The sequence below is a fragment of the Adiantum capillus-veneris genome, chromosome 19 (genome assembly GCF_014529385.1).
Source record: "Adiantum capillus-veneris isolate H3 chromosome 19, ASM1452938v2, whole genome shotgun sequence".
Taxonomy (NCBI): Eukaryota; Viridiplantae; Streptophyta; class Polypodiopsida; order Polypodiales; family Pteridaceae; genus Adiantum; species Adiantum capillus-veneris.
In genome coordinates, this window is record NC_140949.1 from 152,108,464 (window position 1) to 152,119,219 (window position 10,756).

Below are 10,756 nucleotides of genomic sequence, written 5' to 3' on the forward strand. Positions count from 1 at the left end.
ACATTCCAAACATCATGGCACTGACAGAATTCAAAAAACTCCTAAAAATAGTAACTTCTTCCATTATGATCATTACATGGTACACGGTGCTCTTTTTGGTCGGGGTCAGAGACCTTACAGCTTTCTACAATATCCTTCATCTCCAACTGGTACACAAAAGCTATCTCCAACCGTAGCATCATCTTGCACATCAACACATGAGAAAAATGTGCCTAACCCTCCCTCCCAACCATAAAATAGAGAGGCTTCCATGCATGAAACCTCTTCACAAACCTTCCAACATTGATGTATGGCCCATTGTATTCTTGCTCTCCCAAGCAAACCTTGCATCACTTCCACCTCTGCATCCATAAACACTTGGATTGACTTAGGCTCCATACTTGGTTTCATATTAGTGGCACCTCAATTGCTACATTGGCAAGACTATCCACAAATATTGAGCTGTGTGACCCAATTATTGCTTCTTTGTAGAAATCTTCATTTACATGCTTCTCTACTGCAAAGAATGTAGCCTTGCTCTCCTATACCACTTGCACAGTCATCATAACCTACTTTTGAAGAGAATAAAGCCCCCTCTTTCCTTGTATCCTTGCTAAACTCTTTTTGGCCAATACCTATGACTCCTCATCCATTTCAACGATCAAATCATCAAAACCCCACTAACCTTGCTATCATATATGTCATCGTCACCCAACATACCTGTCACCTCTTTGACACTCACAACTTGACCACATAACGGCATATTGTTCTCACCATGAGAGAGGCCAACAAACACCCCAAATAGTTTGTATCTATCTTCAATCTTGGGGGATTCACTGATACTTATGGAGGGATGTCACCTGCATGCAACCATTTAGGAAAACCCCCTATCTACGAACCCTATAGCACTAAACCAACCCCCTATCTACAAATGTTTAAGAAGTCATATACCCTCTTTCTATAGTGTTTGTAAAGCTTCCTTGACCCCTTTTCTCATATATATATATATATACATGGATTTTTAATCTCTTTATAAATAATTACTAATATCATTCAATTATTTTTTTGCTTGAGTCTCCTTTGTACATTAACACTTTTTTCAAGATTTTATCAAATAAGTTTTTCCTTCTACTCAGTAGGATTCCCACAAGGGATTTAAGGCTTCCAAAATTGAAAAAAACCTCAAACTTCTATACAAACAAATTGCAAAAGAAAACTACATTCAAATATTAGCTCGTCAATGCAAAAAACAAACCATTAAATTTTTATGACACTTATTTTTGTTCAAGAAAAAATAAAAAGATAGATAGACCAAACATTTTGATACACCATCTCCATTAACTTTTAAAATCAATTCACACACTTCAACATCTCAATCTCCATTGATGAAGTTTACAAAGCATAGAGGAACCTTCTACTACTTATACCACACACTATAAAGTCACAAGAAAAAACTTTGGACTTTGTACATTTAAAACTCTCCATAGGTGATATCAATCATGGCATGAAAGCCAACGACAACATCTCCAAGTCTTGAAAAGAGTGCCATGGATCTTCAAAGACCTCCAAAGCTTGTGTTATCCTGTAAGGAACCATAAATTGAAACTAAGCTTCTCGATAAAAATATTTTTTTGTAAAAGAAAATGAAGTCAAAAGCCTTCTAGTTTATTGTTATTCTTCATGTTTATCCATCTAAATAAATGTCAAAACTTGCTAACTATTGGTGCAAACTGGATACCTTTCACATAGTCATTGAAGATCTTGCAATAATTACTATCAAGCTAATATTGTTTTGTCTCCAAATCATAATAGTTTTTTAATGGAAATCACTGTAAACTAGTCTCCCCCCCCCCCCCCCCCCCCTCCCCCTATAGACTAAGAAAATAAGTGGGGGTCACCCCTATTGTATATGCTTATGTGATGTCTATCTAAAACCCCCCTTTTTTACAATCAAGTGATACCATATGGACGTACGTTGTGAATCCCTGAGGTTTCACTATGTCATCAATATCTGTGTAGCCTTCATCGACAACCATATTTGTCTCATACTCATAGCGTGTGGTTGAATTGCCTTCATTTTTGGCTACCATAGGATGAAAACAGCTCTCCTTGGTCTTTAGGTCAAGCACCACCTATATATCATTCTCCTTGTCAGGTAGGATGAGCATACCAAATCCCTAATCTTGTTTTTCGCCTATGGTCAACAACCATGGCCTCCCCAAGATGATAGGATAGGCATTTTCATGTGCTTTCATCACAAAGAGGTCAAACAAGACATTCTATGCCCATAACCTTTACCTTTCCATCCTATGCAATGCCCAAGCAACTTGCTTTACAATGGTTGGACATCCTCATTCTCACATTGGACTTGACAACCATGTTAACTCATGCTTCTTTCATTGAAGCCTCTATCATGATGTAGACTTGAGCACCACAATCAATGTAAGCATGTATTTGCATCTTCTTGTCAATAGTCACCTCAATAAGGGGCAACACATTCACTTGATTTCCAACCCTAAGAGCCATATTTTGGATTGCATGTACCTCTCCCCAAACATGAGGCAAGCGAGTGCTCACACTTGTAGACCATTGACAATGTAGCCTGGGATTTAATGCCAAAAGCTAACCAAAAGTTTTATTTGCTTTTTGACTCTTAACATTGCTTACCAAATCATATTTAGGATTACCATATCTAAGCTAGAAACTGGCTTGCTTTATCTTGCGATGCCTCCTCTTCTTGCTTGTCTCCACTTGCTCACAACCTTCACCCACTTTGGCTTTCTCCTTTGTGGGTGTTTCCTTGAAGTACGGTTGGCCCACAAATTTTGCTATCATAAGTGAAAAACCTTGTGTAATTATGTCCTTTGTGATGACAACTTCAATTTTTTGGCCTTGAGAATCAGATATCCTAGCATGGCCGTCCTCCTTGATGGTTGACATTAGCTCATAAGCCCTTTGGAAGTCTATGCCGCAGGGTTCCTGCTCATAGTACCTCTGGAGGCCAAGTCTAGCTTCTATTGGCTTCTCTGATTTCTGGGTCGGTTGCTACTTCATAGGCTTCTTTTGGAAGCATTTGAAGCTCCACTTTGTGTCCCTCTTCGGCCTTGAATTTTCCTGTAAATACTGTGGTGCTGCTAGCTTCAAGCTGCTCCTTGGAGAGGTATGCCACCTTGGCATTCTTTACTGAGGACGCTTCAAGTTGGTAGGGAGGCAGCTTATCAAGGATTTCTTTTTGGGTCTTCCTTCTTTTGCTTTTGTCTACTTCCTTCATGGTGACTGGCATCACAATTTTCATTCAAAACTTAGTGAAATTTGCCTGATTCTGCCTGATAGTGACTATTTACTGTTTAGCTGTCAAATGCAGTCCATTGTGCTCCAAATCAAATTCCAGTCATGCATAGATGCATACAAACACTTGCAGATCATCTCAGTCAAGTTTGGTGAAAAATTGTAGAGAAAGTTAATAATCACGATTATTTACATGGGGTAATTTTTGTGCACTTTTTGATGGTCTGACATGATAGTGTGGTCAGGTACTTGCTTTATGTGCTCTGAGTCAAGTTTGGGCTCATTTGGATGTTCTGGCAGAGTTGGGATCAAATTTTGGATACAATTTTTGGAATGATAGGTATAAAGGGATTTCTTGCAAATGAGATCCAATTTACACCATAATTGAGCCATGGCTTCATAGTCACATATACTTTGATGTCACATTGTCATAGATGAAATTTGGAGCCATCTGGGGTCAAAAGTAAATAATCGCGACTATTTTCTTTTTGACATTTTTTCTTACAATATGCTTTTAAGCATCTTGTACATCATGTATGTGAGTTTGGGTTAAGTTTGGATATCAAAATTGAGCAAAAACTCAAAATTTTGACAGTTGGTCAGCTTTGTGCATTTTTTGATAATTTTGACATAATGACCAACATTTTTTTACTCAAATTGAATTTTAAGGCCATAGGAAGCATGTATAAGGCATGTGCAAGGCATTCTTGAGAAAATTGTGCAATTTTGGAGAAAAAGTAAATAATCATGATTATTTACAAATCTTACAATTTAACATAAAAATGACATTTTGACATCATACAATGTTTATACACATCCTATACAAGCTAGAAATGAATTTTGGTCATATTCGGTCCAACTGACATCACTTTATGCTTCTGGCAGCTCTCAAGAGTCCAATTTTTGCTACCACTTGAGGTGTAGGCACTTGTGATCACTTTTGACTCATCCATTACGTAGTCGTGGACTGGCTCATCCGTTTTGGGCTCATTCGGAATCATTTTACCATCATATGTCAAAAATGACGCTTTGTCGTCTGCGAGCCGTTTTCTGACTTTTGAGTACTCTTTTGAGCGGTTTTCTTGAAACCACCCAAGTACATTGTCTGAGGGCCACTATTTGAAGCTTCTTCTGGTGTTAGATCCCAGTTCTAGATTAGCTCAAAAAACCCTAATCTGGGCTAGGGACCCCCTGTACCCTTGTGTCTTGGTCATCTACCCATATAGGATTGTTCTATAATACTGAGGGTAAGCTACTGTTAGTTTCATCTAGTTTGGATTCTTGGACTGGCCTCTATGGTCAATTTTTGGTCGTAGGTGTTTGCGTGCAGATTGATTCTTACGGTTTCCTATGGTCGTCCTATCTGCGGCCGGAATAAATTGAAAAGTCTATTTGTAGTTTAGAACCTACCCCTCATCTTGTGTGTGAAATGGCGCGTCGAACGGGTGGGTAGGGGCGCTTGGCTGTGAGCGAGAAGAAGCTGCAAATGGTCAATCTCTGAAGTCGCGCGGAGGGAATGAGGTAAATTTAGCCTACCTACTATACCTGGACTTGCAAAAGTATTTTCTCCCATATTCCCCAGTTAGTCCTATTAGGTCGTGAATTCTACGTTAGACTCGAAAATTTCCTCAATCGCACACCGTTAGCTCGATTTGTGAAAATTTTGCAAAAATAGGCCTTGGCGACCTATTTTATGATTCCTGCTTCGTCTGGGGTTTTGACTGGAAATTTTTGTTCTTATGCGTCTCACCTTCCTTAGCAAAAGTGCCTTCATCAACTTTTTCATCCGAGCTCATCTGCTATTTATTATTTAATTTTGACTTGTTTATTGAAAAATCAAAGAAAATAGCAAAAAGTACTGGAAAAGCAATTTGAAAAGCTAATAATTAAGAAATTTAATAATAAAAAGATAATATTTTATTAATTTTTTATGGTTTTCTCCAATTTTTGACTAAAAGAATCAAGAAAATTAAGCGAAAAGGCTATTTTTAAATATATCTTCTGCTAGTATATACAAGATTTACACATATTGGGGAGATTTTTTCAAATGAATTTCCCTTTTGATGATATATAAGGGCATTATTAGGTCATTTTGCAAGAAATCACACGTTAACATGAAACTTTTTTCCTCTCTCTTCAAACATTGCCCTTTTATAATGAGGTTTACTTCCCCATTTGATATCTTGGGTCCGCATTTAGAATGCCTCCCCCCCTTCCTATTTGGAGTACTCCGGAACGACTATGTGCATGGGATGAACTGTGGTGTCTATGCATAGCCTTGATTGGCTCTATCATGCTTTGAAGGTTAATGCATTTGAAATCACCATGATGTGTAAGTATTGGGTCTTGAGCAGTTAACTCAAGGGTTTCTGCTGTCAAGGCTTCTTGTGATTGTCGTTTGAAAAGAAAATTTTGTAGTATTTGAGCTCTTTGTTTGATTGTTCCATTGGTATGCTTTAACAGTTTGAATTCCACTATCAGTAATGGGGATTTCGGCTGCTGCAGCTTAACTTTCCATTGAAGATTGATCCTTGCGGGTTGCTGTAGTGGAATTTTGTTTTCTTTTGCTCTCCATTGATATGTAGGCTTCGTACTCCTTGGAGAAGTCATTCTGCTTTTTGATTTCCGAACCCAGGTAGCATTAGTATTCGTCCTGGAGGGAGTCTTCAATTGAGTTTTAGACAGTGAATTGCGGCCCAAAACAGGGATTGATTTTTTGGGAACCCAAATTTGATTTGGATTGGCCTTAAGTTGAGACTTTGGTATCCACATCTGCGTGACTTCCTACAAACCATTGCTCTTAGCTTTGTGTTGAGCCTTCATTGAAGTGGACTGGTTATTGTCTCGTTGTTTCTGTGGGCGACCTCTTTTCCATTCTTCTTTACTAGGTGCAATAGGAACTAAAAGTTGTCCCTCTTTTAAAGATAATTTGAGTTGATTTTCATCCCAATCTGGTACGGCCTTGTAAGTGCGCATCCAAGAGATTCCAAGAATCATGGTTTCATTCATATGCTCATCCGGAATGCATATAAATTGATGTGGACATGAAAATCCATCTACCATTACATTCAGGTTTACCAACCCCAATGCCGGAGTCATGTTCTTGTGAAAGCCTTTTACTGCAAATATTCCCGATTGTAAAGGTTGACTGGTAGCTTTCTTGTAAGTCGAATATTTCACTGCATTCATTCTGGCTCTTGTATCCACTAATGCATTTGTGACATGGTCATTGAGCTTTACTGTGATACAAAGATCAATTCCATCAAGCCATTCATCATCAGTTGATACAGTATCTGTTTGTGATTCTCTTATCTTGTCATGTTGCTCCACGGTACTTATGGGAATTGGAATCTGTTGATTTTTTATAACAGCTTTCCTTTTGAGCACTCAAATCCTTGCTTCTTCTTGAGCTTCATCAATTACCTGCTGTCGTTTTATTTTTCTTTGCTTTGCTGCATGCAATCTCTCTAACAACTCATTGGTTAGCGGTAAGTGATACTTCTTCAAGCGGCATCCGCTAATCCAATTGGCCATTGGTTCACCATCCAGAGTAGACAATCTAACAGCTCCACTTGCAAATACATCTTCAATTACAAATGGTCCATTTCCTTTTTTCTTAAATTTAGGAATATGTTGCTTTAGGGAGTATACCAAAACTAGGTCTCCTTTTTGGAAGATTTTAGTGAGAAAATGTGAATCAAGAAACTGCTTTTGCTTTCTCTTTTGTGCATAAATGTGAGCTACAGCGGTCAATCTTTGTTCATCCAATCGTTCTAAGTCTTCTAATCGCTCAGAAAATTCATGTCCTGTCCACTCAAGATCATTGGCTACCCTTAAAGTTGGCAGTAGGAATTCTATTGGTAATATGGCGTCAAGTCCATAAACCAAGTTAAATGGAGTAGCATTTAAGGGTGTTTTGAATGAAACTCTATAAGCCCATAAAGCAGCATGAAGGTTCATTTCCCAATCCGTTCGTCCAGAACTCACTACTTTAGTCAATACGGAGCTTAGAATTTTGTAAGTGTGCTCAGCCTGCCCATTTGCTTGCGGGTGATATGGAGCTGATTTGTTATGGATGACCATAAATTCCTTCAACAGATACTCAATCACCTCGTTGAGGAAATGAGTTCCTCTATCAGGGACAATCTAAATAGGGAGTCCATACCTCGTGAATACATTCTCATACAAGAATGCAGTTGTGGTTCTAGCATCATTCTTCCTTGTTGCTTTAGATTTTTCCCATTTGGTCAAATAATCACTAGCTACAATAATGTATTGAGCTTGGGTTCTATATGCAAGTGACTGTATTGGTCCAACAAAGTCTATGCCCCATTTGGCAAAAGCTCTAGCACCCATCATTGGTCTTAATGGCATTCTATCCATTCTTGTTGGCATTTTAGCTCTCTGACATGAATCGCATCTCCGAATAAATTCCTTGGCATCTGCAAATAGTGTTGGCCACCATATTCCTTCCATTAAGATTGCTCTAGCAGTGGTTTCACTTGAAAAATGTCCCCCCGCTAACCTTGCATGTGCTTGCTCTAGAATGGGTAAATATTCATCTTATGATTTGCACATAGACGCAAATGTTGATCTTTTCCCCTTTTGTATAATTGTTTTCTAACAAGATAGTAGTCTCTTGCTTCAGTTTCTATGGCTTTTTGGCGACGTTTACTCATGTCTTCAGGGAATGTCCTATTTGACGGATAAGTTACTATGTAGTAACTCCATTTAGGAGCAATAGAGGTCTGAAATAATGTTGCATGAGGTATTGGAGATTGATTTTGTCATTGTAGACAATTTTTTACAAATAAATCACTTCTCATTGTCGGCCAATATACTCCTAGTCTTAGAATCCGTTGCATAGTTTGATCTTCTACAAAGTGAATTCCAACTACAGTCTTACGAGCTTGACTCAAATACTGATCCCTTTCTTCAGGATTGATACATAAAAGCAAGATTCCCTCTTGGTTTCTTTTATATAATCTACCTGCTAGTAATTGATACATAGCAGATTGTCCAATTAATCCTGGTGTGATGGGAATTGGGATCTGAGAATCCACTCGAGCAATTGTCATTAGGGTAACTATATTTTTTGACCATCTAGATATCATTTAAATAGAGAATAAATATGCATCCGGTAGATCATCCTCCACTCCTTTTGGTGGTTCTCTTGAAATAAGTCTAGACGAGTGATCTGCTCTTTGATCTGTAGTTCCCTTTTTTACAACCACAGTGAAATCAAATTCTAAAAGAATAATGAACCATCGTACTATTCTTTCTGTGTTGCTTGGCTTGTTGACCAGATACAATAAATCTTGGTGGTCTACAAAGAACACAAACTTATTTGCCAATAAGTAATGTCTATACTTCTTTACAGCATAGATCATTCCCAATCCCTCTCTTTCAGTAGTTGTGTAGTTTTTTTAGCTACATTTAGTTGTCGACTAGCCTAAGAGATAGAAAAATCTATGTTTCCATCCCCTGGTTGGGCTAGTATGCATCCAATAGAAAAATTTGAAGCATCAACATGCACATGAAATATTTTAATCCAATCTGGAGCTTTCAAGATTGGAGCTGATGTAAGAGCTTTCTTAAGCTTATTGAATGACTCTTCACAATCATCAGTCCAAACAAAGAGCGTAATCAAGCCATACATGGGCTTTGCTATTATAGCGTACATATAAATGAATCGTCTATAATATCCACAATGCCCCATGAAAGCTTGAACTAGTTTGACTGTTGTTGGCCTAGGTAATTCAACAATGACATGAACGTTATCCATATGCGTAGCTAACCATTTTTTGACACAATATGCCCAAGAATTCTTCCTTGTCTAGCCATAAATATGCACTTTTTAGGATTCAAACAAATCCTATAAAGTCTACACTTTTCAAAGACCTTTTTGAGATGTTCAAAATGATCAGCCCTGATTGATGAATGTACACATAAGTCATCCATATATAACTCTAGGAAATTCTTGAGATATTCCTTAAAAGCATGACTCATCAATCTTTGGAAGGTTGCAGGAGCATTTGTTAACCCAAAAGGCATAACCTTATAGGCAAAAATACCCCATTCAGTTGCAAATGTAATTTTATGCTGATCTTTTGGATCAATCAAGAGTTGATTGTATCCTGAGAAGCCGTCTAAAAAGCTATAAGCTTCTTTTCCAGCTACTCTTTCTAGAACATGATCAGTAATGGGAAGAGGATAGTTGTCTCGAATGGTAGTTGCGTTCACTTTTTTGAGATTGACACAGACTCTTAATTTTCCATTTTTCTTGGGTACTACCACAATTGGAGATACCCAATCTGTGTGTTCAATTTCATAAACGAATTCAGCTTCTTTCAACTTTTCTATCTCTTCTTTCATCTTTTTAGCAAAAGTTTCATTGTATGTATACGGCCGTTGTCTACTTGGTTTTGCATCGTCTCATGTGGGAATAGTATGTTGACATATGTTTGGGTCAACTCCCTTGAGATCTTTATAGGACTAAGCGAAGACATCTCTATATTCCTTGAGTAAATTGAGCAAAATCTCTTCTTCTTCTTCGTTTAAATCATTAGCAATGTAAGCTGGTCTAAGTTCTTCTCCAAGTTCAGCCAAGTTGATCTTTTTTGCATTCTCGAGTCCTTCATAAGATTCTCCCTGTTTCCTCAATTCTCGCACAAGTTGTTCTACTATGATTTTTTGGTCCTGAAGTGTGTACTTTTTGTAATGGGATGGAACACTCATTATGTCCTTGTTTTCTTCTTCCGTGGTCTCCATCTCGGTTGTATACACCTCTTTTAGAGTTTTCTTTAACTTCTGGTATTTTTTCCGTCTTTCTATTTTTGTCATGGATGATTCATCATCCATTTTCCTCAGTGTTGGTTGAGTTTCTTTTCTTGGTTTCTTGGGAGTGTTTTGTGCACCTTTCTGTATGTTAGAAGGATATCTCCCCGTTATTTTATCCTTGACACAGTCATGTGCTTCAATTTGCATCAAAAACTGTGTTCTGCTGGAGACTGATGGCATAGATTTTGATTTCAAATGTTTTAACTCTCTTTTCCTTCTATACCATTTTTATTTTCTAGGTTTTTGATTTGGAAAATCAAAAAACTTCTCTTCACCCCCTTTTAGAAGTAGTTTAGCCCTAATATGCTCTTTTTTTTACCTCGAATCGTCTGATCAATCACCATGTTCCTCAAATTCATCAGTTGCATCATAATAGAGGTCTGAAAAGACTTGTTGAGCTCTCATTAAGTCCTAGGTTTCTTCCTTGACATGGACGGTTGATATCATTTGAATTGGAATTATGTCGTAATCATCCTCATTGCAAAATTTAGTTGGCATGGAAGCATTGACACATACATCCATTGTTGCCAAAACTTGAGTCCATCCAAAGGGCTCAAAAAGAAGCTCTGGAAAGGGTTCAGGTGTATAAGCTTCATTTGTACAATCCCTTTCTAGCTGACACTCTTCTCTTTTAAAACTCCCACTTTCA

At 37.8% G+C, this 10,756-nt stretch overlaps 1 pseudogene; it reads right to left on the reverse strand.

Moving 5' to 3' along the window:
• Positions 1 to 7,156: 7,156 nt before the first annotated feature.
• On the reverse strand, positions 7,157 to 8,345 carry LOC147435089 (uncharacterized; annotated as a pseudogene).
• Between the last annotated feature and the right edge of the window lie 2,411 nt (positions 8,346 to 10,756).